This window comes from Leuciscus leuciscus (genome assembly GCF_965113295.1).
Source record: "Leuciscus leuciscus genome assembly, chromosome: 21".
NCBI classification, from domain to species: domain Eukaryota; kingdom Metazoa; phylum Chordata; class Actinopteri; order Cypriniformes; family Leuciscidae; genus Leuciscus; species Leuciscus leuciscus.
The window spans coordinates 33,779,487-33,799,302 of record NC_138745.1 but is presented as its reverse complement, the minus strand read 5'-3'; the positions used below and the strand labels follow the sequence as shown (position 1 = coordinate 33,799,302).

Here is a 19,816-nt window from a genome sequence, read left to right as displayed (position 1 = left end):
GGCTCAGACGTCTACAGACCTTTGAGTTTGTTACGGATCCATCTGAGAGTGTTTTATTGTGTGTCCAGAGGCCCGAGGCCAGAAGGACATCAGCTGTCTGGAAACTTCTATACTGGACGTCTGTGCTGATGTCAGGCTTCTGTTGTAGCAGCAGGTTCACTATCTTTTCTATAAGTTTGCAATGATTTTTATTTTTTGTATGCAAGAGTACATGGTGATTTCTGAATAGGAAGCAAATCTCAGTTGCAATTCCGCTTGGGTTGAGATTCAGTTTTAGTTAACAATAACAACACTGGTCAAAAATGCATATTGAATGGTTTTTAAATGAACAATTTGAGCTCGTATTTTATTTACTGATTCTATTTGATATTCTATTTCTATGTAATACTACAATGAAATTAGCATAAGTCAATCCATTGCAACTCTTTTTGGGTCTTGTAGGTCCAGGTGATCCAGGATCATCAAGGTTTGAGATGCATGACGCCTGGATAAAGTGCCTTGGAAAAATTCACCTCATGAAAATGGTAGTATTTTTCAACATTCACTCTAAAACTAAAGGCTCTCAAAGGTTTTTTTTCTTGTTTTTTTTTTTCGCAGTGATGCCATATAAGAACCATTTTTGGTTCCCCAAAGAACCTCTCATTCATCAGCTCTTAAAATAACTATTTTTCCCTTAGTGTAAAGAACATCTAAAAAATCTAAAGAACCTTTTTCCACTATAAAGAACCTCTGCAATGGAAAGGAAAGTTTCCATGGATGTTAAAGGTTCCTTTTGGAACCATAGATGCAAATAAAGAGTCTTTATTTTTAAGAGTGTATGTAAGACTCGTAATTTTAACAATAATACTGTGTTTGCTGGTCTAAGCTGGTCCCCTGTCTTGGTCAGACTGGTCTGTTGGCTGGTTTTATGGGGGTTTTGGACACTTTTAAACTTGAAGACCAGCCTTAAACAAGCAAACCATCAGGTTTAAGATTTTTGTCGTTGTTGTTGTTGTTGTTGTTGTTGCAGTTAATACATAAAATTAAATCACATTTTTCTGTCAATGCTGTCCTACTGAAGATCCACTGTCAGTTTGCCCACATATATTGGCAAAAGAGAAGCATTTCTGACTTTTGTTGCTTTTTCACATCACTGAATCTTGGCGTCACATTTTCACGCATAATTGCATCACACTTTTATTTCTCCGACAAATTTCAATTATAGATCCTGCTGTGCCTGAATCAGGTAATTCTGTGAAAACATTGTATATGTGGAAACTGCTAGAATTGAATCGATTTGCTGCGTTATATAGAGTCGTCCCATTACCATCCTAAACCAGGTATATGTTTCAGATTGATTTTATGTAAATGTGGTGGCGTCCCATCGGGCAAACCTGCCAGTGAGACAAATATACGGAAGAAAATCGTCCTTGTCCTATTGATCCTGGCTCATATAATCAGTAATCTATGGTCACGCTTGAACACATCGATCAGGAGACTCATCCGACACAGTCAACAAACACAACCGGGTGATCAGTCTCTCTTACCCGCTCTATAGGGTTTCTGTATCAACAGTAGTCAGTTGTCCTTGTGTTGATGCATTTATTTCTTATTGAAACAGGTAGTGGGGTAATTTTACAATGCCTTTAGTTGTACGTCACAACCACAGAAATGAATACTTGACTTCAGCAATGATGCCGGTCACAATAGTGACGTCATTTTTTTTTTCATTTCTAAGGCTATAAAAATGTTACTGAATGATCTATCAATGCATTTCCAGCAGATATTGAAATAATAAAGGGTCTCAATGAAATATGTGCAGTGTCGCATGTTTACTGTAAATTGTCACATGACCAGAGCTGTTTACTTCCTGTTTGCGCCAAGACAAGAGGATGGCAGCAAGAAAGCTCCCAAAGAAAAGGGTGGTAAAGTATGTTAACATAAAGATAGGACATAGATTTTTGGTACACATCATGTTTAAGGTGTCTAGTATTGATATATGCATTTGCAATTACTCAACTTTGTTTAATGTGGTCATAGAACTCACAAACATGTCAACGGCAACAATAGTGACCGGTGGGATAACCCATTGTATCTACATGCTAATACACATAGGCTAACTGTTCTACCTTACTTTCTGCTGCTACCTAACTTTCTACCTAATTTTACACACAGACACACACACACACGGTCACGTCTCTTCTGATGTCTGATCTCCACACACACACACACACACACACACACACACACACACACACACACACACACACACGGTCACGTCTCTTATGATGTCTGATCTCCACACACACACACAGACACACATGGTCACGTCTCCTCTGATGTCTGATCTCCACACACACACACACACAGAAACTCACACACACACACGCAGTCACGTCTCCTCTGATGTCCGATCTCCACACACACACACACACACACACACGGTCACGTCTCCTCTGATGTCTGATCTCCACACACACACACACACACACACACACACACACACACACACACACACACACACACACACACACACACACACACACACACACACACACACACACACACACACACACACACACACACACACACACAGAAACTCACACACACACACAGTCACGTCTCCTCTGATGTCTGATCTCCACACACACACGGTCACGTCTCCTCTGATGTCTGATCTCACACACACACACACACACACACACACACACACACACACACACACACACACACACACACACACACACACACACACACACACGGTCACGTCTCCTCTGATGTCTGATCTCCACACACACACACACACTGCACAGGTCAAATAGACCTATATTCAGTCTGTCCAATGGTTGATACAACACAGTATCCCACCGGTCACAATTGTGACCGATCATAAAACACACTTTTTCACACACTTTTCCATGAAAATTTCTAAAAATTATGATTGATTGTTTCAAAGGGATAGTAATGACACATGATTTGGATATTTTTGTGTCTGTGAAAAATTTTGGATTAAATGGGTTAAATTGGTCAAAGGGACAGTAAAGACTTGTATAATGTTATAAAAGATTTCTGTTTCAAATAAATGCTGTTTTACCATTATGAAATGTTTCTTGAGTAGCAAATCATCATATTAGAATGATTTCTGAAGGGTCATGCATGACACTGAAGACTGGAGTAATGAAGCTGAAAATTCAGCTTTGATCACAGGAATAAATTACATTTTAAAATATGTTAAAATAGAAAACATTTATGTTAAATTGTAATAATATTTCACAATTTTACTTCTCTAAAAGCCACAAAACCTGGATTTAATGACATCTTTAAAATCACTTAAACATCGCAAGCCTGTCTTCCTGTTGAAGTGGTGTATTTTAGCCATAATAAGCAGTAAAGTGGGCCAGACTTTAAGGTGATTGTCAAAAGTATTTTTCTGTGAGTCTAGAAAGCGATTAGTGATGTTGGAGAGCTCATGTTAGATCTGTCAAATCTTTGCCTGCTTGAAAAGACTTTGTTCATGTTTTGTTCTCTTGTCTTTCCACTTGTTCTCTCTCAACCCATCTTAGCATGCACAGAAATACTTGACTTTATTAAAACCGAAGAGTTTCTGTAACTCACAGGCCCATTGATATGCTGTTCATATCACTCCTTATGCGATCCACACAGCAGACACTTCACAAATGATTCCAATAGAGTTTAGCATTACAAGTCCCTAATAAGTATTAAAATGCACAGTACACAAATATTAAATAGTCTATCGTTATTAAACTTATTGAGTATTTAGCTATAGTAATTAATAGTAAGTAAAAAAAAAAAGGGGGGTGGTAATAATTTGGCAGGGTGGTAATAATTTGGCAGGGAGTGGAAATTCGGCACAACACCAGGTTCATGTTTTTGACACCTTAAAATGCAGCATATGTAGGCAGAGTCGTTGTGTTGCTTTCAGTAAAATGTGTTTACAGCACGCCACTTTCATTTATCATGCAGGCTGTGCATAAGTGCAGTGTGTGTGTGTGTGTGTGTGTGTGTGTGTTCCTATCTATACGTTTTGTCTTGTGTGACTGTGAAGTGAACAGGGTTTCATCTATTAATGCCTCTCTTCACATAAGCACACACTGACTGACATGAATTATTTGCCAGACATTTAAATTCGCTCTTGCTGCACAAGCTTTCCTAGTTCAGAGATGTTACAGTTGAAAAATTCACTAAAGATCTTTCGTACATTATTCAGCGATACCGGATGTTTCATGGAAATAGCCTGTTTATATGCATGAGAATGTGAAACTTTTCTGCTTTGTTCAGATAGGCGGCAAACATACAATTTCTTTATTTGTTCTGCTATAGCTGACTGAAAACACATAAAATCGAATGTTTACAAATCAGATCCAAACCACATACATGTGTAGCATGAAATATGATTAAAATCGAATATATTTGTTGCTAATACTTTATTTTGATGGTCCACTTTAGACATTCTACCAACTATAAGTAACTTTGCATTTGCATGTCGATCGCAGTCATTAGAGTATTGGGAATCTGAAGACTGTGTGCTTAATATCTGCAAACACGTTATTCTGATGATCCTCAACAGACACTCTGCTGACTATATGTAACTTAGCAAATACAACTACTAACCTAACAGTCTACTGATACTCTACTGAGAGTTTGTTGCATGTAGTTGCAAAGTTACTCATAGTAGAATGTCTGAAGTGGACTATGGAAATAGTGTTTATTTGTTTGTTCATCATTTCTTGAATACAGATGTATTTGGCCTCTTGTATGCGTCTGCTATCACTCCAGATCTGAAAGGTTTTATATTATATTTTAGTTGACTCTATGACAGTCTCCATGTTTGTTTGTTTCTCTCTCTCGATATTCAGAGACTAATGAAGAAGGTGAAGTCATTCCCAGTCCTTGAGGAGGACACAAAGACTTTAAAGAACAAACAAACAAACAAAAGCCACTCGAGTGCAGTCTGGGTGGAGGATGCGGGTCGGCCCTTTTAATCTCTCCTCTTCCACTTCCTTTCTGAGAGGTGTTACCAAGGCAACCATCAGCACATCCAACCACTCCAGGTTAGTGATTAGGGATGCAAATCTGAATCTGGGAGAGTATTTACTGGACAGCGCAGGTCTTTATAATGTGATCATATGTGTATGAGAGAGCCCTGTTGAAGATTACTGGTCCTCTGGGACAGGGGATGGAGGCGAGTGCTGAGCTTGTGTCTCCATTGCGTCCTTGAGCCAGAGACTTGTATATAGCGGACCGCACTTTCAATGCACTTCAGTGCCTCTTTGCTTAAAGCATCTCCAAAATGAGATGATTTTGAATCCGTTGCACATGATATTAAAGGAATTTAGAAGCTGAAAGATTTCTCATTTTACACGGCATGCTCTGTGGCTCCCGTCCCAGAAGAGAAGAAACTATCAAATTAAGCATTAATCATTCACATTTCTACATCTGAAAAATCAAAGTTTGCTCTTTTTATTACTTTTAAGAGGGCTTGTTTTACTACATAACTACAATCACAAGGATGTGAGTTTGCATGCTTGACGAATCGGACAGTCGTTTTAGATTGCTAGCAGCATATTGTTTTAAAGAACACAAGGCTTTCAAATTTCATAATTTGTATTGTAAATTTCAAAAAGAAGAGGACAAGATTTTGGTAAAACTATTTTTAAAACCTTTGTTTAATGCATTATAAAGATATTCATAATGTACGTTATAATGCATTATATCTTTTCATAAATAATTTGTAACCAAAGTTAAAATGCATTATAATATTTGCAGATTCTGAAATTGGTTGTTTGTCATTTGTTTTAATGTATTATACTTCCTAAAGGTGTATTCAATAAATAGATAAGTATTATAATGTATTATGTGGTTATACTTATTCATGAGACAATTCAATGCATTATAAGGTGCATTACATAATTAATGCATTAAACATACTTTTCTAATTTACTATATATAAAGGCTTTATTTAAAGTTACCGTGATATTGTTTTTAATTAATAGGTTATATTGTTTTGCTTGTTGATGGATTCATGTTAGAATCCATCCATTATCTTTATTAAAAAATATAAAAAATTATATTTAAATTAGTTATATTTATTTAAATTTAATTTAACAAAGGACATAGTATATTTATATTTTACAAGATATTTTTGGATGCCATCCATCTTCTTCCGCTTATCCGGGGCCGGGTCGCGGGGGCAGCAGTCTAAGAAAAGATGCCCAGACTTCCCTCTCCCTAGACACTTCTTCCAGCTCTTCCGCGGGGACACCGAGGCGTTCCCAGGCCAGCCGGGAGACATAGTCCCTCCAGCGTGTCCTAGGTCTTCCTTGGGGTCTCCTCCCGGTGGGACATGCCTGGAACACCTTCCCGGGAAGGCGTCCAGGAGGCATCCAAAACAGATGCCCGATCCACCTCAGCTGACCCCTCTCTATGTGGAGGAGCAGCGGCTCTACTCTGAGCTCCTCCTGAGAGACCGAGCTCCTCAACCTATCTCTAAGGGATCGCCCAGCCACCCTGCGGAGAAAGCTCATTTCGGCCGCCTGTATCTGGGATCTTGTCCTTTCGGTCATTGACCCACAGCTCATGACCATAGGTGAGAGTAGGATCGTAGATTGACCGGTAAATCGAGAGCTTCACCTTGCAGCTCAGCTCTTTCTTCACCACGACAGACCGGTACATCGACCGCATTACTGCAGAAGCTGCACCGATCCGTCTGTCAATCTCCCGTTCTGTCCTTCCCTCACTCGTGAACAAGACCCCAAGATGCTTGAACTCCTCCACTTGAGGCAGGAACTCTCCACCAACGTGAAGTGGGCAAGCCACCCTTTTCAGACTGAGAACCATGGCCTCGGATTTGGAGGCGCTGATTCTCATCCCAGCCGCTTCACACTCGGCTGCAAACCGTCCCAGCCCATGCTGAAGGTCCTGCGGCCGGTTGCATAAACATAGCCATAATGTTAAGACAGTGTCTTAAGTTCTAGTATGACCTACTAGCACTTAGTCAGGGGCAGTCAGTCTTAATTTTCGGTATCAAAGTAGGCTTATCTACGTTTTTATGTAACTGATTTAAAAAGCTATGAACCGTCTTAAAGAATATAAATTGATGTCTAACTTGTAAGACTAGTCTTAGAGGTTTATGCAATGATGCAGCACGACAACATCATCCGCAAAGAGCAGAGACGAAATCGTGTGGTCCCCAAACCTGACACCCTCCGGCCCCTGGCTGCGCCTAGAAATTCGTCCATAAAAATTATGAACAGAACCGGTGACAAAGGGCAGCCCTGCCGGAGTCCAACACGCACTGGGAATAAGTCTGACTTACTGCTGGCAATGCGAACCAAGCTCCTGCTCCGGTCGTACAGGGACCGGACAGCCCTTAGCAAAGGGCCCCGGACCCCATACTCCTGGAGCACCCTCCACAGGATGCTGCGAGGGACACAGTCGAATGCCTTCTCCAAATCCACAAAGCACATGTGGATTGGTTGGGCAAACTCCCATGAACCCTCCAGCACCCTGGAGAGAGTATAGAGCTGGTCCAGTGTTCCACGACCGGGACGAAAACCGCACTGTTCCTCTTGAATCCGGGGTTCTACTATCGGCCATATTCTCCTCTCCAGTACCCTGGCATAGACTTTCCCGGGGAGGCCGAGAAGTGTGATCCCCCTGTAGTTGGAACACACCCTCCGGTCCCCCTTCTTAACAAGAGGGACCACCACCCCAGTCTGCCATCCCAAAGATACTGTCCCCGACCGCCACGCGATGCTGCAGAGGCGTGTCAGCCAAGACAGCCCCACAACATCCAGAGACTTGAGGTACTCAGGGCGGATCTCATCCACCCCTGGTGCCTTGCCACCGAGGAGTTTCTTGACTACCTCAGTGACTTCAGCTTGGGTGATGGACGAGTCCACCTCCGAGCCCTCAGCCTCTGCTTCCTCAATGGAAGATGCGTCGGTGGGATTGAGGAGATCCTCGAAGTATTCCTTCCACCGTCTGACGACATCCCTAGTTGAGGTCAACAGCTGCCCATCTCCACTGTAAACAGCGTTGGTAGGGCACTGCTTCCCCCTCCTGAGGTGCCGGATGGTTTGCCAGAATCTCTTCGAGGCCAGCCGGTAGTCCTTCTCCATGGTCTCACCGAACTCCTCCCAGGGCCGATTTTTTGCCTCCACAACCACCCGGGCTGCAGTCCGCTTGGCCTGCCGGTACCCGTCAGCTGCCTCAGGTGTCCCACAAGCCAGCCAGGCCCGATAGGACTCCTCCTTTAGCTTGACGGCATCCCTTACTTCCGGTGTCCACCACCGGGTTCGGGGATTGCAGCCTCGACAGGCACCAGAGACCTTACGGCTGCGTCGACAATGGAGGTGGAGAACATGGTCCACTCGGACTCAATATCTCCAGCCTCCCTCGGGATCCGGTCGAAGCTCAGCCGGAGGAGGGAGTTGAAGAGCTCTCGGAGACTCAGCCAAATGTTCCCAGCAGACCCTTACAGTACGTTTGGGTCTGCCGAGTCTGTCCCCCACCATAGGATCCAACTCACCACCAGGTGGTGATCAGTTGACAGCTCCGCCCCTCTCTTCACCCGAGTGTCCAAGACATATGGCCGGAGGTCAGATGAAATGACCACAAAGTCAATCATTGATCTCCAGCCTAGGGCGTCCTGATACCACGTGCACTGATGGACACCCTTATACTTGAACATGGTGTTCGTTATGGACAAGCTATAACTAGCACAGAAGTCCAATAACAGAACACCGCTCGGGTTCAGATCAGGGGGTCCGTTCCTCCCAATCATGCCCCTCCAGGTGTCACTGTCGCTGCCCACATGGGCGTTGAAGTCCCCCAGTATAACGACAAGTCAGAGTACTTTCCAGCACCCCTTCCAGAGACCCCAAGAAGGCCGGGTAATCTGCACTGCCATTTGGCCCCCGCCTTCGACTGCCGCCCGATCCACTAAGCACAGGCCACTTACGGTCCCTCCTGTAGGTGGTGAGCCCACAGGAAGGCGGCCCCACATCGCTCCTCCGGGCTGAGCACGGCCGGACCCCATGGGGGGAGGCCCAACCCCGGGGCCTGGCTCCAGGGTGGGGTCCCGGCTGCGCCATGCCGGGCGACGTCACGGTCCTCGATTTTAAGTCCATCATAAAGGGAACCGGTCTTAGTCTGACGCGTCACCTAGGACCTGTTTGCCTTGGGAGACCCTACCAGGGGCATATAGCCCCGGACAACATAGCTACTAGGGTCATTCGGGTACTCAAACCCCTCCACCACGCTAAGGTGGAAGTGAATTTTTGGATGAATTAATAAAAAAAAAAAGTAAATACTAATAGTATTTTAAAAGATTTTAAACATTTCCTCTGCTGTACAAACTCTGAAATCAACGACTCATGCCCTTAAAACTGGCTGGATGATGAAAAGTGGATCTTCTGTTCAAGAGTGAGCTTGAAGGAAGAGCTTAAAAAATAGTTGGGAAGTCATTTCAGATATGGATTAAGTCATTACATATAGATAAAATAAATGATTTTCTTTGACAAAACGTGCACTGATGAATCATGCATTACAATACAATCATGTATTAAAGTTAATAGGGTCCAGTTTGATTTGCTCTTCAAAGGGTTTTTTCAAGTATTCGGTGTGTTTGTTACATCCGTCTGTGCAGTGCTGTATAACATCACCTATTCACACACAGTCTCTCTCTGACTGCAGACACCAGGATAGAGATGCTCATTCCTCCACCGGCTGATTAAAGGAATCCCACATTTGCATCATTAGAAACCACAGGTTCTTCCAGAGCAATTAACACACCGTTGAGCGTTGCTATGGTGACTGACGTAGACACAAGACGTAAAGATGAGAGCTGAGATACAGCACTGGCACAACTCAAAATAACTGTCCTCTCTCTCTCTCTCTCTCTCTCTCTCTCTCTCTCTCTCTCTCTCTCTCTCTCTCACACACACACACACACACACACACACACACACACACACACACACACACACACACACACTCTGTCCTCCTGCACTCCACAGTAGTTAGAAATCTTAGTTAAAATGTTGACTGTGGCACAATTTATTGTAGCCTAACTTTTACAGCTGTTTGTGCTGCTGAGAAAATTACACAGCAAAGGTTTGATCATTTAGATGCTGATGTAATACGGGGTAAATTGTGCCAGTTTGTACTGTAGTTGTCCTCTACGGAGAGGAAATGAGACTAAAATTAATGCTAATGTAAAATTAACGCTCCCTAAATGCATTTCAGGATGTTTGCCATCAAACGAAATGGGAGGAAAAAATCTTCATCATCTGGCCAATGATTAAATTTGGTTCTGAAACACCTAAACTGTGTCCTTTTGATGGGTAAGTTAAATCATTACGGAATATGTGCATTATTTATGTTTCAAATAAATGTGAACATAAGTCAGACTAATGCACAACCCTCTCCATAGTTTAATTAGCTGCAGATTATTAATATTTTCATAAACCAGCCAGAAAAAAGTTTAATGTTCATAATAAGTATGTATTTTACTTCTTTTTCAGCATTTTCAATAGTATTTGTTATAATAGTGGCATAGCACTGGCTACGATGTTGTGCAAAATACTTTATTAATAATTCATGCACTGTAAAAAAAGATTATTGATGTATTTTACCATCTGTTTCAGACATTTTCTCCTTCAAAATTTCACATTTAAGTCAATGATATTTACTAGCATTTTCTGGGTGAAAATAGTTTCAGAGGAAATCCTACACCGTTTTTATTCAGTGTGGTTAATCTTTAATCAGATGCTGTAAGTGACATGAATTCAGTTCACCAACATGGACCTGGATACATTTGCTTTGATATAAAATTAATTTTGTCATCCAAAAATATGTCTAAAGATGCTTTTTTAAAAGTTTGCACTCAGAAAAAAAGGTACAAAAGCTGTCACTGGTGCAGCACCATTTCAAAAGATGCACCTTTGTACCTTATTTAGCCCTAAAGGGTGCATATTAGCACTCTAAAGAAACATATTAGTTCTTAAATGTGAGTGTGGGTTTAAGGGGGTGACACAGTTTACCCATGACCAATCTTAGCCCAGAATCCCCTATTACCTGAATGTAGACGTCTTGTCCCCTCCAAAACCCATCAGAGACTGTTTGCTCGGCGGATGAGAGGACGTAACGAATCTCCTGACACAAGCGTTTGGACATCTGACATTATACCAATCTGAACTCAGCAGCATCTAATTGACCTTTGAAGAGCAGAATACATTCCCGCCATGCAGCCATCAGACTCATGCATTCGTTAATCTAACGTTAATTACTGGCCAAAGTTGCAAAATAATGAGAATATTTAAAAAAAGGATGAGAGATAAAAGCTCTTGACAGTGGCTCACTTATTAGAGCCATTTGCAGATAAGGCAGGATTTCTCATTGTGCTGATGACACGTTTCTCTAAAAATGTGTTGAAGTGTCTCTCTGAATATTGTTCCCAATTAAATCAACGTTTACTGGTTATATTGAGGAGTGATGAAGGTCTTGATGTGTTTCTGTTTCATCTCTACACCCTTCAGGAGAGTAAGTATCAATAAACTCTCATCTGTCATTTTTCCTCTGTGATCACGGGGCATTTCCTAATAGTAAGACTCCGACTCATCTGAGCTTAAAGCAGGGAAACGGTGAGGCCCGCGAGTCAAGAGCCCTGGATAAATGTTAAGGGAAATCATGAATCATCCTTTGATGTGTTTCTCCTGCTCAGACCCCAGCTGCCTTTGCCTGGAGAAGTGGCCTAAAAAACACAAGCACTTTGGATATGGAGTAACACCGACTCCATCTGGTGACTCATTGCAGGTACATTTAATCAAAATGACAAAATCAAATTATAGTATTGTACTTTATAGTACCTTATAGTACTTAAGTACTAATATTTTATTGATTATGTGGCTAAAATAGCAGCAGTTTTACACCTGAGAACGTATACACTCCGTCAATAGACACAAAGTCAATCAGTTTTCAGTTTAATTGCCGTCACAGAATCAGAGGTATCACAGACCATTAAATCACTCAGACCATCCAGATGTAAATATATTTTTGATATGGATACGGTGATGCTCAAGGGGCTAAGTACATCAGTCACACCTCCCATCACCAAAATTATCAATCTGTCCATTTCTCAAAATATGTTCCTAAGCATGTGGAAACCAGCTGTTGTTGCTCCAATTTTCAAAAGTGGAGATCCTCATTCCATGTCAAACTACAGACCCATCAGTATATTGCCCACAGTGTCTAAGATTGCAGAGAAACTGATTGCAAAACTAATTATTAAAGGAACACGCCGACTTTTTGGGACCAGTGTTAATTTTGACAGCAAATTTTGATTTAGTTTTAGTCATAGTCTTTTGACTAAAATGCCATTTAGTTTTAGTCATATTTTAGTCATCTGAATTGTTTTAGTTTTAGTCTAGTTTTAGTCGACGAAATACAATAAGATTTTAGTCGACTAAATCTACAGTAGATTTAGTCGACTAAAATATAATGGGTTTCAATTTAAATGCATTTCTTTAGAATTTCTCAAAAATTTCCAAATCCATATACCCCCGGAGAAAACATATATTAACCTGCTAATATGAATGATTTTAAAGTTTGAACGTGCAATACAGATACAGATTTAACTACTATAACTTAAAAAATATCTTAAAATTAAATAAAACCACTTTTCCTAAAGTAGAAGACAGTCTTTTTTTCAATGAATGATATATGAATTCTTTATAACTACTTGCATACATCATTCTCTATTCTTTCAAGCAGACATATTTATTTGTATGAATTAAATATAATTAATCCTTATTAAAGCTATTAACGAGCAGTGAATGCTTTTCTCTTTTTCTTTTGTTGCTTGATCAATATTAAGGACACAGACCCCATTAGGTTTATTACCCACTGTCACTTTAAGACATCGGATCATGTCCAATGACATGCGGATCCAGAATTGCACTGATGCACATAGATACACTCACAACTGTTTAAGACATAACCGACATCATTTACGTGAATACTCTCCAACACGGACATTTAGACATAATATTTGTGTGTATTTGTCCATTCAGACACGAAAGAGAGCTCAATTCTGTACTCGCGCGCTGTATAGAGCATCACAGTCCCGCCCACAGCCCGAGAGCGCTTCGGTGCCGGAAGTAAATTTCCCATTCATTTCTCCCATTGACGTTTTCGAAAATCCGTATCTAAAGAGTTTTAGAGCATGTCTGAGGATAACCAGCTACGGCTGAACTCATAGGCATACAACATATCATTTCGAGTGAAAAAACGGCGAGAAAATCCAAAAAAAGTCAAAGGTACAAGACTGTGTACATATTTTCATTTCCGAGCGAAGGAACTACTCATCCCATAAACCACCGCGCCTCACTGAAGTCGACTGAAGCCACAACCGCGAAAGAGCCTTTAGAGCGACTTTAAAATCTGACGACAGCCACGCGAACTTTTTCTTGTGCCGTTTATAGCAGTTCTTTCAGTAGTAATTGTGTAAATAGACTGGAAAGCATGGCTGGTGGTCCGCGGCTCACGGGTGCAGATCTGGCAGTCCGCGCGGCGTTCTGCTCATCAGTTTCAGCGGCCCACGGGCAGGTTGCTGACAAATGCCTCAACAATTTCCCACTTGTGATCCATGCTCATTTTATTCATGAAGTTATAGTTCATCCTTAATTTTAATAACATTTAATGTATTTTCTTAATAACAACAAGTGAAAATTAAAAAGTGAAGGTCAGCAAACCAGAAAGTGCATCATATTCAGTTTATTAACTTGCCATAAATTATTACACAAATGTTCAGTAAATGCATGAAGAGCTCTCTATGGCTCTGGGTATGCCTAAGCTAAATATTGTTTTGACAGTGGCATCATAAAATGCTTGATATGACTCATACCATATATGAAGACTCCTCGGTTCAAATGTCACATCAGTGATACAGTGCAAAAAAACGCAACAGTTTTTTTTTTTTTTTTCTATTTATCTTGAGTCTTCACGAACTTTCGCGGGGTTTACACGAGCTCCACCAATCAGATGCATCACTGTGGGATTGTGGGATTGTTTAGGATTGTGGGTAATGAAGTACTTCTCCAAGACATCGCGAATAAAAGGCATTTATCTCAAAACAAGGTTAGTGCCCCATGAACTTTTGGCGGTTATATGAGCATATACAATCGCTTAGTACAGCCGTAGCTGGTTTTAAGTCTACCATGTATGGTTACGTTTTTATGGCTTATACCCCAACTGTCAATGGAGAAATTGTATTGCATTTTTACTTCCGGCACCGGCTGTGGGCGGGACTGTGATGCTCTATTAGGCTAGGTGTGAATGGCTGCACGCTTCGGGTCGGGTGTGTGCGCACAGAAAACCGTACCGAATATAGCTCTTTTTTTGCGTCGTCACTCTTATTCAGATCTTCATGTCTGCTCTACTCATTCTCCCAGACGTTTACATGTTTTAACGTTTTGTGAGACATGCAGCGCATGCCAACTCGTGTGCCGCTGGCGGGTAGATCACGTTACAGTACAATTGTGCGCATCTACCACAAATGCAGGACATCAGACTGGATCGCTTCCCAAATCGTCACTATCTAACATTTTCGTCTAGTTTTTATTCGTTGACGAAAATGTCAATAGATTTTCGTCATAGTTTTTGTCATTCAAAACTAGTTTTTATTTAGTTATCGTCTCGTTTTCGTCTGTGAAAAAATGTCGTTGACGAAAATAATGACGAAAATTATTCGTCAACGAAATTAACACTGTTTGGGACTTTGGCTTATTCACCGTATCCCACAGAGTTAGATAAGTCCATACATACCATTTTCATCTCCGTGCGTGCCGTAACTCTGTCTGACGCACCCACAGCTAGCCTAGCTTAGCACAAAGACTGGAGGTAAATGGCTCCAGCTAGCATACTGCCTAGAGCCCTGCATGGGGCAAAACATCCAGCCCTAACCGAGACCTGGCCCGTGGTGTTCAAGCCTTAATCCGGCCCCAGCCCAAAAACGTCTGCAATTTTTCAGCCCGAACTCGACCCCAACATCAATATCACTTTGAGCTTTCTCTGACGCGCGCTGTACTGCTAGACGCACACAGATAAACACACACACACACACACACACACACACACACACACACACACACACACACACACACACACACACACACACACACACACACACACACACACACACACACACACGCTACTAGGTAACATTTTATTATAGGCCTCAAACATAACTACCACCACCGACAATTATGCCCACAAATATTAATACAGACTGTCCATTACAGAGAAGCATAAGCATGCAGTAGAGAATATTATATAGTCAAATGTGATCCAGCAGTAGGCTAAATAAAGATTTATGGCCTACCTTTTTTGATGTTAAGTAACTTTACTTAAGAAGTCAAGTCAAGTTTATTTGTATAGCGCTTTTCACAATACAGATTGTATCAAAGCAGCTTCACAGTATTAAATTTAAATAATACAACAAAGTTTCAACGTTTCAAAGAACTCTTCGCCAACTGGCTAACGTTAAATAATAATAAAAATATAGGCTAATAAAGAAAAAAAAAATCCGTTGAACTTAGTAGGCTCATTCACTGTTTACTCGCGATCGTTGTGAAGAAAAAGAATAGCATCCACTGTTGAAGGCTTCAGGCTCGGTAATCAAATCAAAACTCTTTCAAAATGCAGCTTTTCCTGAAGTATTGGGAACTTTTAGTAACTCCTTACGCTCCAACTTCTCCCTGATGCTCTGCATGGTCAACTGTCACCTAATGCATAGCAAGCGCGTCGAGTTAATCGCGTGATCGCATGTTGCGTTGCATAATATTATCAATATAACAATATTTCATACAGTAGCCTGCGCTCTGCACGTATATTATGGGCACGATGAAAGGAGAAAAGCTCAATGAGCCCGAGTCCGACCAAAGCCCAATCTGTAAAAAAAAATAAAAATTGACCCGACTGCTTCCAATAAGTGACAAAATAACGCCAACATTTTCCTATTTACATGTTGCGATTTGTATAGTCACAGCGTGTACAAATAACATGGTCACATATTCTCAGAAGGCGAAGCACTGCTACTTGGGCGGAGTGATTTGCTCGCAGCGCCTGAGAAGCCCCGTGGTGAGGAGCACAGAGTTCACTCAGAGTTGGAGTAAATCACTCCGCAGAAGTAGCAGTGCTTCATCTTCTGAGAATATAGTCTCCAGTATGTATACGGTTAGAAGATGGCTGTGTCTCATGTGACCTTGTTATTCGTACACGCTGTGACTATACAAATCACAACATGTGAATAGGAAAATGTTGGTGTTATTTTGTCACTTATTGTGAGCAGTATGCTAGCTGGAGCCGTTTACCTCCAGTGTTTGTGCTAAGCTAGGCTAGCGGTGGGTGCGTCAGACAGAGTTACGGCACGCACGGAGATGAGAAGGGTATGGACTTATCTAACTCTGGGGGATACGGTGAATAAGCTAAAGTCCCAAAAAGTCGGCGTGTTCCTTTAACCATCTAAATACCACACCCTATGCTCTCAACCCTATGCAGTTTGGCTTTAGAGCCAATTACTCCACCGAGACTGCAACTTGCTTCTTAACATCAGAGCTCTGTTGGACCGAGGTGGGGTTGTTGGTGCTGTGTTCCTGCTGGTCTTCCTCAAGGATCTAATTTAGGGCCTTTGTTGTTCTCAATTTATATAAATGACCTCCCATCCGTCTGTGCTGATGTTTCTGTGCAGATGTATTCTGATGACACCGTAGTCTATGTTCATGGTAGGAATATCTCCCAGGTGGCTGAGAAACTCACTAACGCCATAGATAATATAACAGCTTGGTTGAAACACTCCTGCCTGCAGCTGAATACATCAAAAACAGTAGCAATGTTCTTCACCAAGTCTCACAAAAACGTCAGTGTTGAGCCAGATATTTTTGTTTCAGGGGAAAGGCTGCAGATCGTGTCAGAATACAAATATCTGGGAGTTTTAATTGATTCAAAGTTGTCATTTACATCACATGTAAAAAGGGTCTGTAATCGAATTAAATTTACCCTCAGTAACTTTAGACACATTCGTCATCAAATGTCCACACAGGCAGCAAAAATGTACATGCATTCTATGATCTTCTTACATATCACTTACTGTTTACCCATTTGGTCGCAAGCTAGTGTTACATCTTTGAAACCTCTGCAATCACTTTACAAACAAACTGTTAAAATTCTAGATAAGAAACCATGTATTTCTCATCATTGTCCCAAATCTATGTCTTCTGTATAAAATTATTCATGGTTTATCATCCCCTCCTCTCCATCAGTTTGTTAACATCCGAACAGCTGATCACAGCAGAACCAGAGGTGTAGCGAGGGGAGATTGTGTCATTCCCTTTAGGAAAAGTGTATTTGGTCAAACTGCTTTTTCTGTTCATCAGAAATCTAAACACATATAGTACATTTAAGATCCAGTTAAAGAAATGGTTCATTGAGCTGTCAACATTAACTTACTTCTAGACCTGCTCTCACTGCCCACTGCTGGCTTCTTGCCTTGTGTGTGTGTATGCGTCATGTTTTTGTCTGATGTTTGTTTGATTGTTGGTTTGCTGTGTTTCGATTGTACATTTTAACATAATAGTATTTCTTACTAAATGTATTGTAATTTTTATATTGTTATGTAAATATGTAATTTTACTCCTTTTTAGGGTAACTTTTTACCATCTGTCTAGGGACTGCAGATGAAAAATAGCGTTTTGGCTAATTCTGGCATTTTGAACGAAATGTTTATTAATATGCACTGTCCCTGTAATAAAAAAAAAATAAAAAAAATAAAAATAAGTTCCGCCTGTTAGATCAGATGAATCTCTGCGTCACAAATATCAGATCCGGCCAAAAGATATCCTGTTTATATCCTGTTTGTCTGGTGTCCAAAACCAGTAAAACCGCCTGGTACCCAAAACTCAATTAACTCTATTTACGGCCTACATTTGTTCTTGTTCTAGAAGCAGTTTCACTCAGATATTTGTCACTATAGAGAAGAAAAGACTAGCGTAACTTTGTTTCATGCCGACTTTAAATGGCAAGAAGGTGCTTACAAAAATTGCAAATTGAATATACCATGTTGATGCTCAACTAATACAGTACATCATTATTGATTAATTTATGTTAAATATTACAAAGATTGGGATATATTCAGGGCAATTATTCATACAAAATGATGACTAATTTGCCATAAACTAGCTCGAATTAATGTAGTTTAAAGAGTTAGCAGAAGTTAATATTTTGAGTGAACGACAGGAAGTACTAAATATGCATGTTTTGATAAAAAACAACAACAACCAATAATTGCTATACATGCACAAAAAAAAAAAAAAAAAAAATTGATGAAAATGCTTTGATGAAGAAAATTGGATCTCAGTCTTTTATGTGCCAGTCTGTCTGAATGTATTAAAGCAGTAAACCATGAAAGGCTGTGTTATGATGATGCATTTAGGCATGGTACAAAGTGGGAAAACCCTTGAACAACTGTAAAATCAGTGTAACACAAGGCTTCAGGCGGTTTATTGATTTTTATTAAAATGGCAGTAGCATAATTATGGTAAAAGATCTTTGCATTTATTAAAATTACAAACAGGCATAAACAATTATTTAGCTAAGTCATATAAAATGATGGCAACAGATTACAGGTTAGAGGAACAAATTCACTGTGACATAATAAGAAAGCAATTGTGGACATAAAAGTCAAAAACTCTAAACAGTAAATAAAACTGGCAAACGGTCAGTCAATGCAACCGTATTAATTATTCATTTCCTAGTGCTTGCCGGGAGATGGGCACATGTATGTGGGAAATGCTTGGAAATTTAAAGCAACACTGTAATTTTTTTTATTAAAATCAATACATCACCAATCCTTCTTCAAAAACATGTTTTGTTTTTTTCTTACCGTGATTCACTATGGTAAGCCTTTTATAAGCGTTTATATTTTAGACCTGGTGAGATGGTTTTCGCAGAAAATTGCGTGAATACATCACTTGCCCGTGCGTATGTAATGTAAAACAAATGGCAAAATAAAATGTAAAATAAAGAAAAAATTGACGAAACTCTGATGCTTTCTTTGCTCTTTAATATTTTCTAGAGTATAAAGATGTGAATTAATGTAGTGATTAAATATTATTTTTCAATAGTAAAACATATTCAAGTTGTTACCTCAGTCTTGTGGTCATTCTGACACAATGATAATTCTATTAATTCATTCTAAGGGCTTTTATTTTGAAGTGTAGCTCCGGATGCGTGCTTTGGGGAGAGAAATGGGTGTAATCACAAATCGGTTTTGCATCTAATGAATACAAGTTTTTACCTCTCTAATAGTTGGTAGCTTCTAGTAAGAACTGAATTAGAGAGCTTTGTAATTTAATTTGTACTAGTAAGTTCGCTTATTGTCTGACCGCTAATATCTCATTGATCGTGAAGTTTGTAAAGTTTTATTTGGTTTTATTTGAAGGATAAAAAAGGACACAAATCATTATAAAAGTTTTATAAAAAGAGGCCTGTCTCAGATTGACTGTGACCCATGACTTTTATTTTGAAGGGACTGAACTCTGTTCAATGCTGTGATGTGTTTTAAACGTTTAATGTTCAGTGACGCATGCTGATCCAATAGCATTACACAGAAAAGAACTTTACACAATTAGAGTTAATTTAATTTCATTCAGTTATAATGCTAACTTCAATGCATTTCAAACACATCTTCTGGTGCACCTCTCACTTACCACATGGAAAGTAGCCATATTTAAACTAGCATTTGCTTTTGAAAGATTAC

General features: G+C 40.3%; 1 long non-coding RNA gene across 1 annotated transcript; it reads left to right on the top strand.

Moving 5' to 3' along the window:
- The first annotated feature begins 12,310 nt into the window (after nucleotides 1–12,310).
- On the top strand, nucleotides 12,311–14,720 carry LOC309485239. The gene is made up of 2 exons (XR_014201114.1): nucleotides 12,311–13,108; nucleotides 14,327–14,720. It is a non-coding gene; the product is annotated as an uncharacterized lncRNA (long non-coding RNA).
- The last annotated feature ends 5,096 nt before the right edge of the window (nucleotides 14,721–19,816 follow it).